The 16354-nt window shown below is 43.4% G+C and overlaps 1 pseudogene; it reads left to right on the top strand.

The window, feature by feature from the left end:
• The first annotated feature begins 424 nt into the window (after positions 1–424).
• Positions 425–1454, top strand: LOC128777383 (40S ribosomal protein S12-like; annotated as a pseudogene).
• The last annotated feature ends 14900 nt before the right edge of the window (positions 1455–16354 follow it).

The raw sequence follows: 16354 nt of genomic DNA on the forward strand, positions 1-16354 counted from the left end.
CAAGTGGCCCCTCGACACGTGCTGTGCAGGTCCCCCCCGCCCTTGTGAGTAACAACGTTCCCTATTTCAATTTCTTTCCTGATCTTTTGTCGAACCACAGCTCCTCACCTGTGTGTCTGCATTTCTTCAACAAAGGTTAATTTAACAAAGTGATAACGAAAACATACGCTGGGCTTCTAGAATCAGGAAACGGAACAAAGAAAGTAGGGGTGTAGTGCACGAAACTGGGGTGGAGGGGAAGACTCGCACAAGCAACGTAAAGACACCGGGGACCCAGTCACCAGTAAAGCCGGTGGAAATTATTTTAAATATAAATAACAAAAAACCCATGAAATCGTCTACTTTTTCCCTGCCGCTGCCCTGGAGCTGACCAGCCGCGAGCTCACGCTCACGCAAGGTTCGGCTCCACCCTAAACCACAGAAGGCAATTGCTTTGGGTGGGGAGGTGATGGGCGACCCTACTGCTTTGCCAGAGGCGCTGAAGACCGCCCTCCCCCACCGTGGCCCGGCCTGTGGGGTTGGCACCAGCTGCCAAAGCCTTAGTCAAGGGCCAAACCCATCTCTGTCCGCTTGCATCCACCTGAGATGAGCCTATGCAGGTCAGGTTGGTGGAGGCCCTTTGTGCCAGACACCAAAATTAGTCTAATTCAGGCTGATGACAAGAAACTAGGCGGATGGGTGGGCCTCTGTGACACTGACAGAGAGGGACAATGCTGTGAAGGGTTGGTTGCAGTTGTGGTGGTTAGGGACCATGGCAAAGAGGCTCAGACAAGGACATTCGCGAGGAATACTTCAAATGCAAGAAAGGAACAAATAAAAAAAACGCAGATCCTGGGTGGCTCAGCTGGCTGGGCGTGGGCTGGGCATTGGACTCTTGATTTTGCTTCAGATCATGAGCTCACCATTGATGGGTTCGAGTCCCACATCGGGCTCCTCCAAGCTGACAGTGAGGAGCCTGCTTGGGATTCCCTCTCTGTCTCCCTCTCTTTGTCTGCCCCTCCCCCTCCTCAAAATAAATAAATAAACTTAAAGAAAAAATTGGTGGGGCACCTGGATGGCTCAGTTGGTTAAGCATCCAGACTACGGCTCAGGTCATGATCTCACGGTCTGTGAGTTCGAGCCCCGCGTCGGGCTCTGTGCTGACAGCTCAGAGCCTGGAACCTGCTTTGGATTCTGTGTCTCCCTCTCTCTCTGCCCCTCACCCGCTCATGCTCTGTCTCTCTCTCTCTCTCTCAAAAATAAATAAACATTAAAAAAAATTTTTTTTAATCTCTAGAAATGGTCCCAAGGACATATAGTCTATGAAGAAACATTTACTAAAAAAACAAAAACAAACAAAAAACTTAATAAATACAAACACTATCGTATTTATAATTTCTTTAAGTAGGCTCCACACCCGGTATGGGGCTTGAACTCAGAACCCTGAGATCAAGGGCCGCATGCCCCACTACTGACTGAGCCAGCCAGGCGCTCCAAGAGTATATGGTATTTGAGGTGAAACCTATCTACCCTCTTCCCCCCCACTCGCAACTCGGCAAGAAGAACACTCAAGACTAGCACAGCCAACAAAGATCACAGGGCTCCCTCGCCCCCCAGCTCCCGGTTGGAGGGCTATTTCCTCCCTGGGGCAGGACATCGCCAGTTTCATCTTGTCCCCATCAACCTAATGCTGAGGCTAACCTCCTGCGAGTGTGGCTGAGAAACGAGGGCTCCTTTCTTCGGCCCAGATCCCACACCCAGTACTGAGGCTCTACCTCCAATGTGGCACCACTGAGAATCCGTAGGGCTCTGATTGTCCCGCCTCAGCTCTCCAGGTGGTGGTTCCATGCTGGAAGAGGCGAGAGAAAACGTGATGTTACTGCCCCCTCTCTACTGAGCGCCCAATTCCTAAGGCAACAGTGTCACTGGGAGAGAAGTGTGCGGCTGTCCCCATCCCCCCTTCAGAGTGAGGGCTCAGAGATTTTGCCTAAGGGAAGAAGCAGGCTGGAAAAAGAAAGCTCTTATTCTCTTCCAAAGGAACTGACTTCATCTGCTACCAATGTGGAGAAGTTCAAGCCTGAGGGTTCTCTGAAAAACAGGGGAGATTGTGGTGAAAGGCAATTGGGGGGAGACTGACACATTTATTGGACACATAGGCAAAGTATAGGCCAGCTGGTTTCCCTGAGAAACCCTGGGAAAGAGAGCTGGGAGGAACCTGCCTGGGATCAGAATAAACTCAAATACTGCGCTCAAAATCTATCCAGTCAAAGGAGCCTGAAATTGATTGGTTTAGTCTGGGGAACAATTTTTGCACCAGGTCTGAAAATAATAGAGTAGCCAGTGGATGCTTAGTGGAGTTTAACAGTGGTGTGGCCCAAGGAAGAGACATCAAAGAAAGCCTCCCCCAAGCCCTCCACATCCAGGACAAGTGTGGACAAGCAGGCTTCCCCCAGCCCCAGGGTGACAGTAGAGGCTACCACAGGGAAGGGGGAGGAAGGAGAGGGAACAGACTACACTAAAACAATGCAGCCGGTCACTAAACAAATAAGCAAATAACAACAATAAGTCCTACTGGAAATGTTGCTACAGTATTATCTAAAATGTCCTGGTTAAGCATCCGACTCTTGGTTTCAGCTCAGGTCATGATCTCATGGTTCATGGGCTCGAGCTCCGTGTAGAGGTTCATAGTGACAGCTCGGAGCCTGCTTGGGATTCTCTCTCTCCCTCTCTCTCTGCCCCCTCCCCAGCTTGCACACACACATGCACGCACCTGCTGTCTCTCTCTAAATAAAGAAACCCTTAAACATTAACCAATTAATCGAAATAAAATGAAACGTCCAGTTTCAGGGTGCCTGGCTGGCTCAGTCGGTAGGGCATGCGACTCTTGATCTCAGGGGCATGTGAGTTCAAGCCCCATGTTGGGTGTAAGGGTTACTTAAATAAATAAATAAATAAACTTAATAACGTCCAGTTTCTGGGGTGCCTAGGTGACTCAGTCATTAAGTGTCCAGCTTTGGCTCAGGTCATGGTCTCATGGTTCTTGAGTTTGAGCCCCACGTCGGGCTCTGTGCTGACAGTGCACAGCCTGCTGAGGATTCTCTCTCTCTCCCTCCCTCTGTGCCCCTCACTCACGTGCACCCTGTCTCTCTCTTAAAAAAAACAAAAGAAAACATAAAAGTGGGAATTAAAGTGTGTGAAGAGGAAAAAATGTCACTCAAATACCAGCACACTAAATTCAGCAACATATAAAAATTATGCACCATGACCAAGAGAGATTTATCCTAGGAATGCAAGTTTGGTTTAACACCTGAAAAACAATTATTTTAATATATCATGTCACTAAAATGAAAACAGAATTACAGGATCATCTCAATAGACACAAAAAAGCATTTGATAAAATTTAATACCTTTTAATGAAAAAAAAACAACACTCAACAAACTAGGAACTGAAGGGAACCTGACAAAAGAGTGTCTATAAAAAACTCACAAATGGGACACCTGGGTGGCTCAGTCGGTTAAGCGTCCAACTTCAGCTTAGGTGGTGATCTCATGGTCAGTGAGTTCGAGCCCCACATCGGGCTCTGTGCTGACAGCTCAGAGACTGGAGCCTGCTTCAGACTCTGTGTCTCCCTCTCTCTCTGCCCTCCCCCACTCACACTCTCTCTCTCAGAAATAAACATTAAAACTTTTTTAAAAAAAAATTCACAAACAGGGGCGCCTGGGTGGCTCAGTCGGTTGAGCGTCCGACTTCGGCTCAACAAATAACATAATATCTAATAGTGAAAGTTGGATGTTTTCCCCCTAAAATCAGGAATAAGACAAGGATGTCCACCCTTGCTATTTCTGTTCAAAGTTACAACAGAAGTTCTAGTAAGGGAAATTAGGCAGGAAAAAAAGGCATCCAGGTTGGAAAGGAAGAAGCAAAACTGTGTCTAATCCACAGATGAAGTAAATGCGGGAGCACAAGGCAAACTAGGGGCAAAGTACAAACTACCACACACCCTCCACCAGGTGGGGCATGTGTGATATTCCTCAGGCACTCCTGGCTGCCCAAGGACAAAGGAGAGGGAAAGAAAACCAACGGTTAACTTATAGAGCTAACTGTCATGATGGGACCTGAGTCTCCATCAGTTTACAAGTATCTTTCAAAATTACAAGAAAACGGTAATCTTTTTTTTTTTTAACTTTTTTTTTTTAACGTTTATTTATTTTTGAGACAGAGAGAGACAGAGTGTGAACAGGGGAGGGGCAGAGAGAGAGGGAGACACAGAATCTGAAACAGGCTCCAGGCTCTGAGCTGTCAGCACAGAGCCCGACGCGGGGCTCGAACTCACGGAGTGTGAGATCATGACCTGAGCCGAAGTCGGACGCTTAACCGACTGAGCCACCCAGGCGCCCCAAGAAAATGGTAATCTTATCAATACCCTAATCTCCAGGAACTCTCTACTGTCTTAATGTTAATGCTTTGCTGGAGGGAAAAACAACCTTAGTTTGGCCATAGCTAGGCCTCCAGGATCCTGTGAGTCTCCTTTAACTTGTGAAAATCTCTTTGGGGCACCTGGGTGGCTCAGTCTGATTTCAGCTCAGGTCATGATCTTACGGTTCGTGAGTTCGAGCCCCGCATCAGGCTCTGTGCGGATAGCTCAGAGCCTGGAGCCTGTTTCAGATTCTGTGTCTCCCTCTCTCTCTCTGCCCTTCCCCCACTTGCACTCTCTCTCTTTCGCTCTCTCTCAAAAATGAATCAGTAATAAACAAAAATTTCTTTTAACCCCTTTAAGAAACTTCCTCTTGGGGTGTCTGGGTGGCTCAGTCGGTTAAGCGTCTGACTTGGTTTCAGGTCAGGATCTCTCAGTTCCTCAGCTGGAGCCTCAGTTCAGGCTCTGTGCTGACAGTCAGAGCCTGAAGCCTGCTTCAGATTCTGTCTCCCTCTTTGTCTGTCCCTCCCCCATGCATGCTCTGTCTCTCAAAAATAAACATTAAAAAAAAAATTTTTTTTTAATAAAAAAGAAACTTTCTCTTGACTTTACCTCCCCCAGCTCCATGGTATATAATGAGCCACGCTTCACAGCCCCAGTGCAGCTCTTTCTGTCCACGGGTCCTATCCCCATGCTTTAATAAAATCACCTTTTTGCACCAAAGAGGTCTTCAAGAATTCTTTCTTAGCCGTCAGCTTCGAACCCCCACCATTCTAAAACCTCATCAATGTGACCTTGTATATAGAAAATCCTAAGGAATTACATGGAAAACTATTATTCAATTTTCATTAAAGTTGCAGAATGCAAGAATTACAGAATACAAAGGTCAATTTTGGATCAAAATTGTCAATACAAAGTTGCAGAATACAAAAGTCAGTTTTTTCTATATACTTTCAATGAATAATCTAGAAGTGAAATTAAGAAAATAATTCCATTTGAAATAGCATCAAAAAGAATATAATACTTAGAAATACACTTAACAAAACAAGTATAATATTATACTCTGAAAACTACAAAATATTGTTGAAAGGATATCTAAATAAATGGGGGGGGGGAATCCCATATTTATGGGTCGGAAGACTTAATATTATAAAGGTAGCAATTCTCCCCAAATTGATCTAAGATTCAATGCAATCTCTATCAGAATAACCAGCTGATATCTTTATGGAAACTTACAAGCTGATTCTAAAATGCATATAGCATTGGGGCACATGTGTGGCTCAGTTGGCTAAGCGTCCAACTTCTGCTCAGCTCATGATCTCATGGTTTATGGGTTCGAGTCCTGCAACAGGGTCGGAGCTGAGCCTGCTTGGGATTCTCTCCCTCTCTTCTCTCTCTCTCTCTGCCCCTCCCCCACTCGTGCAAGTGCACTCTCTCTCTCTCAAAAATAAATAAATAAAACTTAAAAAAAAATAAAATGTATATAGTATCACAAGAACTTCTGAAAAGCCCAAAACAATCTTGAAAAAGAACAACATTGGAAGACTCACATGTCCTTATTTCAAAATGCAGTACAAAGTAATGGTAATCGAGACAGTATGGTCCCGGCTTAAGGTTAGACACAAATGTCAATGAACAGAATCGAGAGCCCAGCAACAAACCCACGTGTCTAGGGAAAACTGTGTTAAGTTTATTTATCTTGAGATAGAGACAGAGAGCAGGGGGAGGAGCAGAGTGTGAAAAGAGAGAATCCCAAGCAAGCATTTCGCTGTCAGTGAGCCAGCCGCGGGGCTCAATCCCACCAACTGTGGGATCATGACCTGAGCTGAAATCAAGAGTCGGAAGCTTAACCGACTGAGCCATCCATGCGCCCCTAGGGTCAATTTTTGACAAAAACACCGAGACTATTCATTGAGGAAAGAAGAGCTCTTTCAAACATTGATGCTGGCAAAACTGGATATCCACATGCAGACCATATGTAAACATTAACTCAAGATGAACCAAAAACTTAAATGTAAGATCTATAACTACAAAACTCTTAGAAGAACACAGGGGTATATCTTCATAACCTTGGATTTCACAACGTACTCTTGGATATGACACAAAAAACATTAGCAACAAAGAAAAAATGGATAAATTAAGCTGCTTCAAAATTTAAAACTTTTACAACATGGGTAGACCCTAACAGCATTATGCTAAGTGAAACGTCGGAAAGAAAGACACATACTGTACTACCTCACTTATATATGTAATCTTTTTTTCAAGTTTATTTATTTATTTTGAGAGAGAGAGAGAGAGAGTACAAAAGCAGGGGAGGGGCAGAGAGAGAGAGAGAGGGAAAGAGAGAATTCCAAGCAGGCTCCACACCATAAGCACAGAGCCCAACTCAGGACTCTATCCCAGAAACCATGAGATCACAGCCTGAACCGAAATCAAGAGTCAAATGCTTAACCAACCAACCCAGGTACCTCTTATATGTGGAATCTTCAAAAATAAATGTAACTCACAGGTACAGAAAACAGATTGGTGGCTGTCAGAGGTTGAGGATGGGCGAAATGGGTAAAGTGGTCAAAAGGCACATACTTCCAGTTATAAAATAAATAATAAGTTCTGGGGATGTAATGTATAGCATGGTGCTAGTTAATAATATGTTGCATATTTGAAGGTTTCTAAGAGAGTAGATCTTAAAAGCTCTCATTATAAGTGAAAAGTTTGTAACTGTGTATGATGGATATTAACCACACTTGTAGTAGTAATCAGTATGCAGTACATGCAAATATCAAATCATTATACTGTATACCTGAAACATAATGTTATATGCCAATTATATCCCAATCTTTAAAACTTCTGTACTTCAAAGGACACTATCAAGAAAGTGAAAAGATAACCACACTATGGGAGCAAATATTTGCAAATCATATTTTTGATAAAAGACTTGTGTGAAGAATACTTAAGTAATTTATACAACTCAATAATAAAAAGACAATTTTAAAATGGGCAAAGAGGGGATACCTGGCTGGCTCAGTCGGTAGAACATGTGACTCTTGATCTTGAGGTTGTAAGTTCAAGTCCCACATCAGGGGTAGAGATTACATTAAAACATTTTTTAGGGGCACCTGGGTGGCCCAGTTGGTTAAACACCCGACTCTTGCTTTTGACTTGGGTCATGATCTCATGGTTCCTGGGATCGAGTTCCGTGTAGGGCTCTGTGCTAATGACATGGAGCCTGCTTGGGATTCTCTCTCTCCCTCTCTCTGCTCCTCTCCTGCTCCCACACTCCCTCTCTCTCAAAGTAAATTTTAAAAAAATTTAATAAAATATTTAAAAATTTTTTAATTAAAAAACATAAAAATGAGCAAAGAAGGGCATCCGGCTGGCTCAGTTGGTGGAGCATGTGACTCGTGGTGTCGAGCCCCATGTTGGACATGGAGATTAATTGAAAAAAAAATAAATAAATAAAATAAAAAATAAAATGCACAAAGGATCTGAACAGACATTTTTCCAAGAAAGATGTGCAGTCAATAAGCACATAAAAAGATGCTCGACATCATTAGTCATCACAGACTTGACAATCAAAACCGTAAGATATAAAATAAGAGATAATAACAAGTGTTGACGAGGATATGAAAAGAGCAGAACCCTCCCACACTGTTGGAGGGAGTGTAAAATGGTACAGCTACTTTGGATGCGATTTGGAAGTTCCTGAAAAGATTCAGCATTTGAGTCTGAGCAATTGCACTCCTAGGTATACACCCAAGAGAAATGGAAACGTACGTCCACAGAAATACTTGCACATCGAGATTCATGGTAGCTTTATTCATAAGAGCCTCAGAGTAGAAATAATCAAATGGCCATCACGTGATGAATTAATAAAGCAACATGGTATTTACAAACAGTGGAATATTAGTTGGCTATGAAAAGGAATGGAGTGCTGATACAGGCTGCAACTTGGATGAACCTTGAAAACGTTACGCTAAGTGGAAAAAAGCCGGTAATAGAAGGCATACATTGTATGATTCTCTTCATATGAGATGTCCAGAATAGGCAAATCCTCAAATAGTCGGTTTGAGATACAAGGCAGATTAGTGATTGCCTGGAGGTGTGGGAGGAGCAGGAAAGAGCTAGTAACGGGTGCAGGGTCTCTGTGAGTAGTGAGGAAAATGTTGTGGAATTTGATAGTGGTGATGGTTGCACAACTTTGTGAATATACTAGAACACACCAAACTGTAAACTTTTAGTGGGTGGATTGCGTGATATATGAATTAGATCTCAATATACCTATTTCTTTAAAAAAAGAAGCAAGAATGAGCAAAGAAACTGGTGACCGTGAAGGTGTATCTAAAACACATACACAGGGGCGCCTGGGTGGCTCAGTCGGTTAGGCGTCCGACTTCGGCTCAGGTCACTATCTCGCGGTCCGTGAGTTCGAGCCCCGCATCGGGCTCTGTGCTGACTGCTCAGAGCCTGGAGCCTGTTTCACATTCTGTGTCTCCCTCTCTCTCTGACCCTCCCCGGTTCATGCTCTGTCTCTCTCTGTCTCAAAAATAAATAAACGTTAAAAAAAAAAAATTAAAAAAGGGGGCTCCTGGGTGGCTCAGTCGGTTAGGCGTCCGACTTCGGCTCAGGTCACGATCTCGCGGTCCGTGAGTTCGAGCCCCGCGTCGGGCTCTGTGCTGACTGCTCAGAGCCTGGAGCCCGTTTCGGATTCTGTGTCTCCCTCTCTCTCTGACCTTCCCCCATTCATGCTCTGTCTCTCTCTGTCTCGAAAATGAATAAACGTTAAAAAAAAAAAAAAAAAGGTTAAGGATTGCAGTTGATTAAGACATTGTGTATATAACATTTTTATTTTTACATTTATTTATTTTTGAGAGATGGAGAGAGACAGAGCATGAGCAGGGGAGGGGCAGAGAGAGGAGGAGACACAGAATCCAAAGCAGGTTCCAGGCTCTGAGCTGTCAGCACAGAGCCTGACACGGGGCTCGAACCCACAAACCGTGAGATCATGACCGGAGCTGAAGTCGGACGCCCAGCTGACTGAGCCACTCAGGCACCCCAAACATATTGGGTATATAAAAAGTCATGATTTGAGAATAATTTTTTAGAAAGGAAATAGTCCTGGAGATAGCCAGGACATCAACTTATTCCTCTGAAAATTGTTAATTACACGGAAAGAACTAAACACTTCTGCTTTTCTAATGTAAGTAGAACTCCAATGTGACCTGATATCCCCGTGTGTAAGGGAACGTGTTTCAGTATAGAAGAATTCTAGCTAGAGCTGGGGCTAGGGTAAGGCGAGTCGTGCCCAGGGCAGAAAATTTAAGCAGTCACTCACCTAGCCCTGATTCTAGTCAACAAACGCAGCAGCGTCCAAGTTAGAAAATTGTTTCAACCATTGGTGAAATAACTGACTCAGGCAGTAGTCATTAGTGCGGCTAAAATAACTACAAGAAAAACTGATAGGAAATGTACAAAAATCAGGTTGTCACTATCTGAATTCAGTGATCAATCTTAATGGCATGAGAAGTGAGAAAACCAACATCACATGCCTCCTGGTAAGGGTACAGAAAGTACACAGCACCACTTAGGATTTTCAGGGGAAAAAAAACTTGAATCATAATGCAATGAAACTGGGGTACCTGGCTGGTTGGCTCAGTCTTGTGGAGCATGGAACTCTTGATCTCAGGATTATGAGTTTGAGCCCGTTGGGTGTAGAGACTACTTAAAAAATAAAGTCTCTAAAAAAATGCTTTTAATGTTTATTTATTTTTGAGAGAGACACAGAGTGTGAGCAGGAGAGGGTCAGAGAGAGAGGAAGACACAGAATCCAAAGCAAGCTCCAGGCTCCGAACTGTCAGCACAGTGCCTGATGCAGGACTCGAACTCATGAACCTGAGCCCAAGTCAGACACTTAACCGACTGAGCCGCCCAGGCACCCCAAAATTAAAATCTTTAAATAATAATCAGGATAATAATGCATTCAAACCTTTAAAACTGACCCCTAGTCTGCAAGAAATATTGAGCATAAAGGATTCAGTCCACAAGGAAGCAATATACAAGATCTCAAAGGAGGGACTTTATATTAGACTCTCATTTCATCAACAAGCCAATGAAAGGAAAAATAAGAGGGGAGGGGAGTGTTCTAGATTAAGAGAAACATAAGACTTAAAAGACTTAAAGGAAACACAAGAGTCATAACCAAATAAAACAGATCCTGTTTGATCTCGATTCTAAACAGACATCACAAAAATTTTTTATACAGCTGACGAAATTTGAGTATGGCTCGGTAATTGAATGATATTAAATGATCATTTGCATTTTGTTAGATGTGATAATGGCATTGTGGTCATGCAAGAAAATACTCGGAGATTTCTTTTTGAGTTGCATACTGAAGTGTTTAGAGGTGAATGGAACCATGGCTGGGATTTGCTTTAAAATATTCCAGCAAAAAAAACCTAACGAGGGGGAAGGGGCAGATGAAACAAGTCTGTGGTTAAATGAAGCTAGGGGATGGCCACATGGGGTTTGTTGTACTCTCTAGCTTTGGGGAAGTTGGGAAAGTTTCACAGTAAAAATTCCAAAAATATGGGTACACCATTATTCAACTAAAACCCACTGTGGAGTATGTGTCCTAGAGGAGCTCTTATTATCGTACATATGTTCAAAAGTGAGTTCTGCTTTGTAAAATGAAAATTGGAGATGAGTTCAATGTCTGCCAGTACAAGAACAGACAGAGGGAAAGTGATAAGAGGTTGTCCTGTCAGCAGCCACTCCCCGTCCCTCCTAGTTAATAAAATCCTGATTTTCTTTACCCCTCACAGAAATACCTTGTGAATGCAATGTGTCTTTTCACCAGTAACTGATGCAGCGGCAGGGAGGCAACCACCTGTGCCAAAGAGAGCTCAGGGCAACTGGGTGAGAGTCTAGGAAGCTCCACCACACTTCGTTGATTCTAAGGCACACAAGCTTTCATTTCTGAAATTGGCAGGTTTCTCACAATTGATAGCATCTCACAAGCACTGTCACTGGATGGCTGTTGTAGTGTGTTTGTCACTCCGTGTGTGTGTGTGTGTGTGTGTGTGTGTGTGTACAAACATGATCTGAAAACACATCCTTTGTGACATCTTCTGGTAAGATCCAGAAAGTACGAGGACTACAACTTTTAGAGTGGGTCTTCTTCTTCCCCCTCCTCCTCCCCCTCCTCTTTCTTCTTCTTCTTCTTCTTCTTCTTCTTCTTCTTCTTCTTCTTCTTCTTCTTCTTCTCCTTCTCCTTCTCTTCCTCCTCCTCCTCCTTCTCCTCCACCTCCTCCCCCTCCTCTTCCCCCTCCTCCTCCCCCTCCTCTTTCTTCTTCTTCTCCTCCTCCTTCTCCTTCTCCTCCACCTCCTCCCCCTCCTCTTCCCCCTCCTCCTCCCCCTCCTCTTTCTTCTTCTTCTTCTCCTCCTTCTCCTTCTCCTCCACCTCCTCCCCCACCTCTTCCCCCACCTCCTCCCCCTCCTCTTTCTCCTTCTTCTTTTTCTCCTTCTTCTTCTTCTTCTTCTCCTCCTCCTCCTCCTTCTTCTTCTTAAGATTTTATTTTTAAGTAATCTCTATACCCAACATGGGGCTCAAACTTACAACTCCGAGATGAAGAGTCCCTCGCTCCACTGACTGAGCCAGCCAGGTGTCCCCAGAATGGGTCTTCTTGAGACAACACGGCACACTCTGTGAGGAGACGCTGCACTGGCAGTGTTCCTGATGGCACAGAGGGTAACATCTTGGGGGAGAACACAGACATGGAAGGTGCTGATTTAAAAAGTGATTTAGAATAGAACTCTGGTGACAAGGCCTTCTGAAAACACCAATTTCTTTCATTTCTATTTTTCTGTTTTGTATACCCAGGATAATTTTTAAAGATTTATGTCAAAGTTTGGGGCGTCTGGGTGGCTCAATCAGTTAAAACCGTTCGACTCTTGGTTTCGGCTCAGGTCATGGTCTCGAGGTTTGTGGGTTTGAGCCCCACATCCTGGTCTGAGCTGACAGTGCAGAGCCTGCTTGGGATTCTCACCCCATAAATAAACTTTATTTTAAAAAAATATTTATGTCTAAGTTTAAAAGGGCCATTTTTAAGAGTATAAAACAAAACTTCTAAGGGATAAGAAAGCATTGCCAGTTTAAATGTCGGAATTTTTGTTTTTTTAGAACTTAAAAAAAAAAGTGTGCTTTACAATTGATGAAATGAGGTACCTCTCTATTAGGAAATAAGGCTTGTTGGGAATGCAAGCTGGTGCAGCCACTCTGAAAAACAGTATAGAGGTTCCTCAAAAAACTAAACATAGAAGTACCCTACGACCCAGCAATTGTACTACTAGGCATTTATCCAAAGAATACAGGTGTGCTGTTTCGAAGGGACACGTGCACCCCCATGTTTATAGCAGCACTATCAACAACAGCCAAAGTATGGAAAGAGCCCAAATGTCTATCAATGGATGAACGGATAAAGAAGATGTGGTATATACATACAATGGAGTATTACTCGGCAACCAAAAAGAATGAAATCTTAAAAAAAAAAAAAAAAAAAAAAGAATGAAATCTTGCCATTGGCAACTACGTGGATGGAACTGGAGGGTATTATGCTAAGTGAAATTAGTCAGAGAAAGACAAAAGTCATATGACTTCACTCATACGTGGAATTTAAGATACAAAACAGATGAACATTAAGGGAAAGGAAGCAAAAATAATATAAAAACAGGGAGGGGAACAAAACAGAAGAGACTCTTAAATATGGAGAACAAACAGGGTTACTGGAGGGGTGCTGGGAGGGGGGATGGGCTAAATGGGTAAGGGATACTAAGGAATCTACTCCTGAAATCATTCTTGCCCTGTATGCAAATTTGGATGTAAATTAAACAAAATAAAATTTAAAAAAACAATAAAAGCTTTCAACAGACAGGCCAATTCATAATTAATAAAAAATTCTCTTGAAGGTTAAAAAAAAAAAAGAAAGAAAGAAAAGAAAAGAAGGCTGGGGAGCTTGGGTGGCTCAGTCAGTTAAGCGTCTGACTTTGACTCAGCTTAGGATCTTGGAGTTTGTGAGTTCGAGCTCCACGTCGGGCTCTGTGCTGACAGCTCAGGGCCTGGGGTCTGCCTCGGATTCTGTGTCTCCCTCTCTCTGTGCCCTTTTCCCACTCGTGCTCTCTCTCTCAAAAATAAATAAACATAAAAAAATTTTTTTGTTAAAGAAAAGAAGGCTAGAAAGGGGAAATTCTTCTTTGCCCCCTTCATCCCCTTCCTGCTCTGGATAGTGTCAGGCCAGGGCACAGCTGTGGCAGTTATCTTGGGACCACCAGGGGAAGACAGAAAGGATCCCAGGGAGGCCAAGTTGCATCCTGACATTGCTGAGTCACTAATCTAGCAATGGAACATCGTACCTGCAGATTTCCATCAATGAGGTAATTGATGCCTGTATCACTTATGAGACTTTTACTTCGGAATCATGCTACAAAACTATATTGAATTAACAATTATCTAGTAGAGTACTGAGCAGTTTAAAATACACAATATAATTGAATATAAATAAATATTTTGTATATTTAAAAATATATTTTATCTAGATATAAACATATTTTACATGAATACTGTATATTTTATAAACATATATACATTTCTATCTCAAAAATATAATATTGAGTTAAAAAAAAAAAAAGCAAGTTTCAGGGACGCTTGGCTGGCTTAGTCAGTTGAGCGTCCAACTTGATTTCAGCTCAGCTCATGATCCTGGGGTTGGGGATGGAGCCCCATCACTGGGTTCCATGCTATCGTGGAGCCTGCTTAAGATTCTCTCTCTCTCACTACCTCTGCCCATCTCTCCATCTCACACACTCTCTCTAAAATAAATTTTAGGGGCGCCTGGGTGGCTCAGTCGGTTGAGCGGCCGACTTCGGCTCAGGTCGTGATCTCGCGGTCCGTGAGTTCGAGCCCCGCGTCGGGCTCTATGCTGACAGCTCAGAGCCTGGAGCCTGTTTCATACTCTGTGTCTCCCTCTCTCTGACCCTCCCCTGTTCATGCTCTGTCTCTCCCTGTCTCAAAAATAAATAAAACGTTAAGAAAAAAAAAAATTAATAAATTTTTAAAAAAGGAAGTTTCAGAATAATATCACATGTGCAATACTTATATAAAGTTAAATGACTAATTCAGTGTCGTGTATGTGTTTTAAACAAGGACTAGAATACGTGGATACACGGACGAGAAGGACACATCTTCAGCGTAGTCGATACCAGTGGGAAGAGAGTAAGGGAAACGCAATCAGGACGGGAATATAAATGGGACTCATCTGCACCAATAATGATTTGCGTATTTTTCAAAAAAATATCCAAAGCAAATGTGGCAAATATTAACTTTGTTAAATCCAACTGGTAAATAAACTTGTCATATTCTTCATTTGTGTGTGTGTTATGAAATACAATTATGAGGGTGATGATAAAACTCTCATTACTCAATTTTCACATGTTTATAATTGAAATAATCTCAAATTCATACTGTAGAGCATAATAAAAATATGCTGAACATACATATATTTTTTCTTCACTTTTAAATTAGAAATGTTCACTGCAGATGGCGCCAGAGTCATGAAAAACACTAGGCTGTTGCCAGAATTAATTCTCTTCAAGAAAGGTACCAGATAGAATTGTGAAAATTCCATGTATGCTATTAAGACTTCTATCAGCAATAGCTGACATTTACATATGGGTGGCTTAGAATTCATGATAAAGATACAAATCTAAATGCCAACAAATTTGTAGAACTCCTCCCAAAGGAGTAAAGGACCTCCTTCAGGAGGGCATGGGAGGAGAGGGGACGACTGACTTAATAGGTTGTTTCCAAGTCTTTTGCCAAAGGATTTATACTGGCCAGGGTCTAAGCAGGAAAAGAGAAACCACTCTAAGCATTTAAAACAGGGGAGGAAACCCCAGAGGGAATCTAATACAAGGAATTGGATGGAGGAACTGAGAAACCTGGCAAGGGAGTGAGGCAACCCAGACCTTAGCGAGAGCAGGACCCAGTACTGCCTCCTCCTGGAGCAAGCGGGGAAGGGGAAGGGGGGTGGGGGATGTTCATGGAGTCCAAGGGGTCACTGAGCAACACCAGAACTACCCAAGCCCGTTTGGGGATGAAGCCTTTGCCAGAAAGACTACCTGATCGCCTTCTGATTCCCCAATGATGCCTCTCATTGGCTGGGCTTAGCCAGGAGTCAGCTCACCTGGGAGCCTGGGAAACAGCCTGTAGGAGCGAGCCCGTGATACAGAGCAGAGCAGAGCCAAGAGCAAAAATGAGATCTGAGGGAGAGAGGATCTGATCCACTGGTTGTAACCTTCATTAGTTATAGTTAAACTTTCTTGGGGCACCTGGGTGGCTCAGTGGCTTAAGCGTTGGACTTTGGCTCAGGTTGTGATCTCGGGATTCCCGAGTTCCATCCCATGGGGCTCTGGGCGATCAGCACAGAGCCAGCTTCAGAAACTCTGTCCCTCTCTCCCTGCCCCTACCTCTCCCCCACCTCCACTTCTCCCCCCTCTCTTTCTCAAAAATAAACATTAAAAAAACAGATTCTCTCTCCCTCTGCCCCTTGTCCCTCTCTGCACCCACCCCCATGCGCATGTGTGTGCCTAAGTGCGCACTCTCCAAAAAAAACCTTTCTTGTTTCTCATTTTTTTCCTCATATTTATTTACGTTATTTTAGAGAGAGAAAGAGAGAGCATGTGCGATTGGGGTGAGGAGCAAAAGGGGAGAGAGAGAGAGAGAGGGAAGCAGGCTTCCCACGAAGCCTGATGCCCACGGCCCCGAGATGATGACCTGAGCCAAAATCAAAAGCTGTATGCTCAAGCGACTGAGCCACCCAGGTGTCCTCCTCGTATTTATTTTTTAAATGCTTCTCAACTCCGGTATACCTAGAGTCGTCAGATTTGGGGGATGGGAGGGAGAGACCCTA

This window comes from Panthera pardus, unplaced genomic scaffold (assembly GCF_024362965.1).
Source record: "Panthera pardus isolate Hobbes unplaced genomic scaffold, ASM2436296v1 HiC_scaffold_16, whole genome shotgun sequence".
NCBI classification, from domain to species: domain Eukaryota; kingdom Metazoa; phylum Chordata; class Mammalia; order Carnivora; family Felidae; genus Panthera; species Panthera pardus.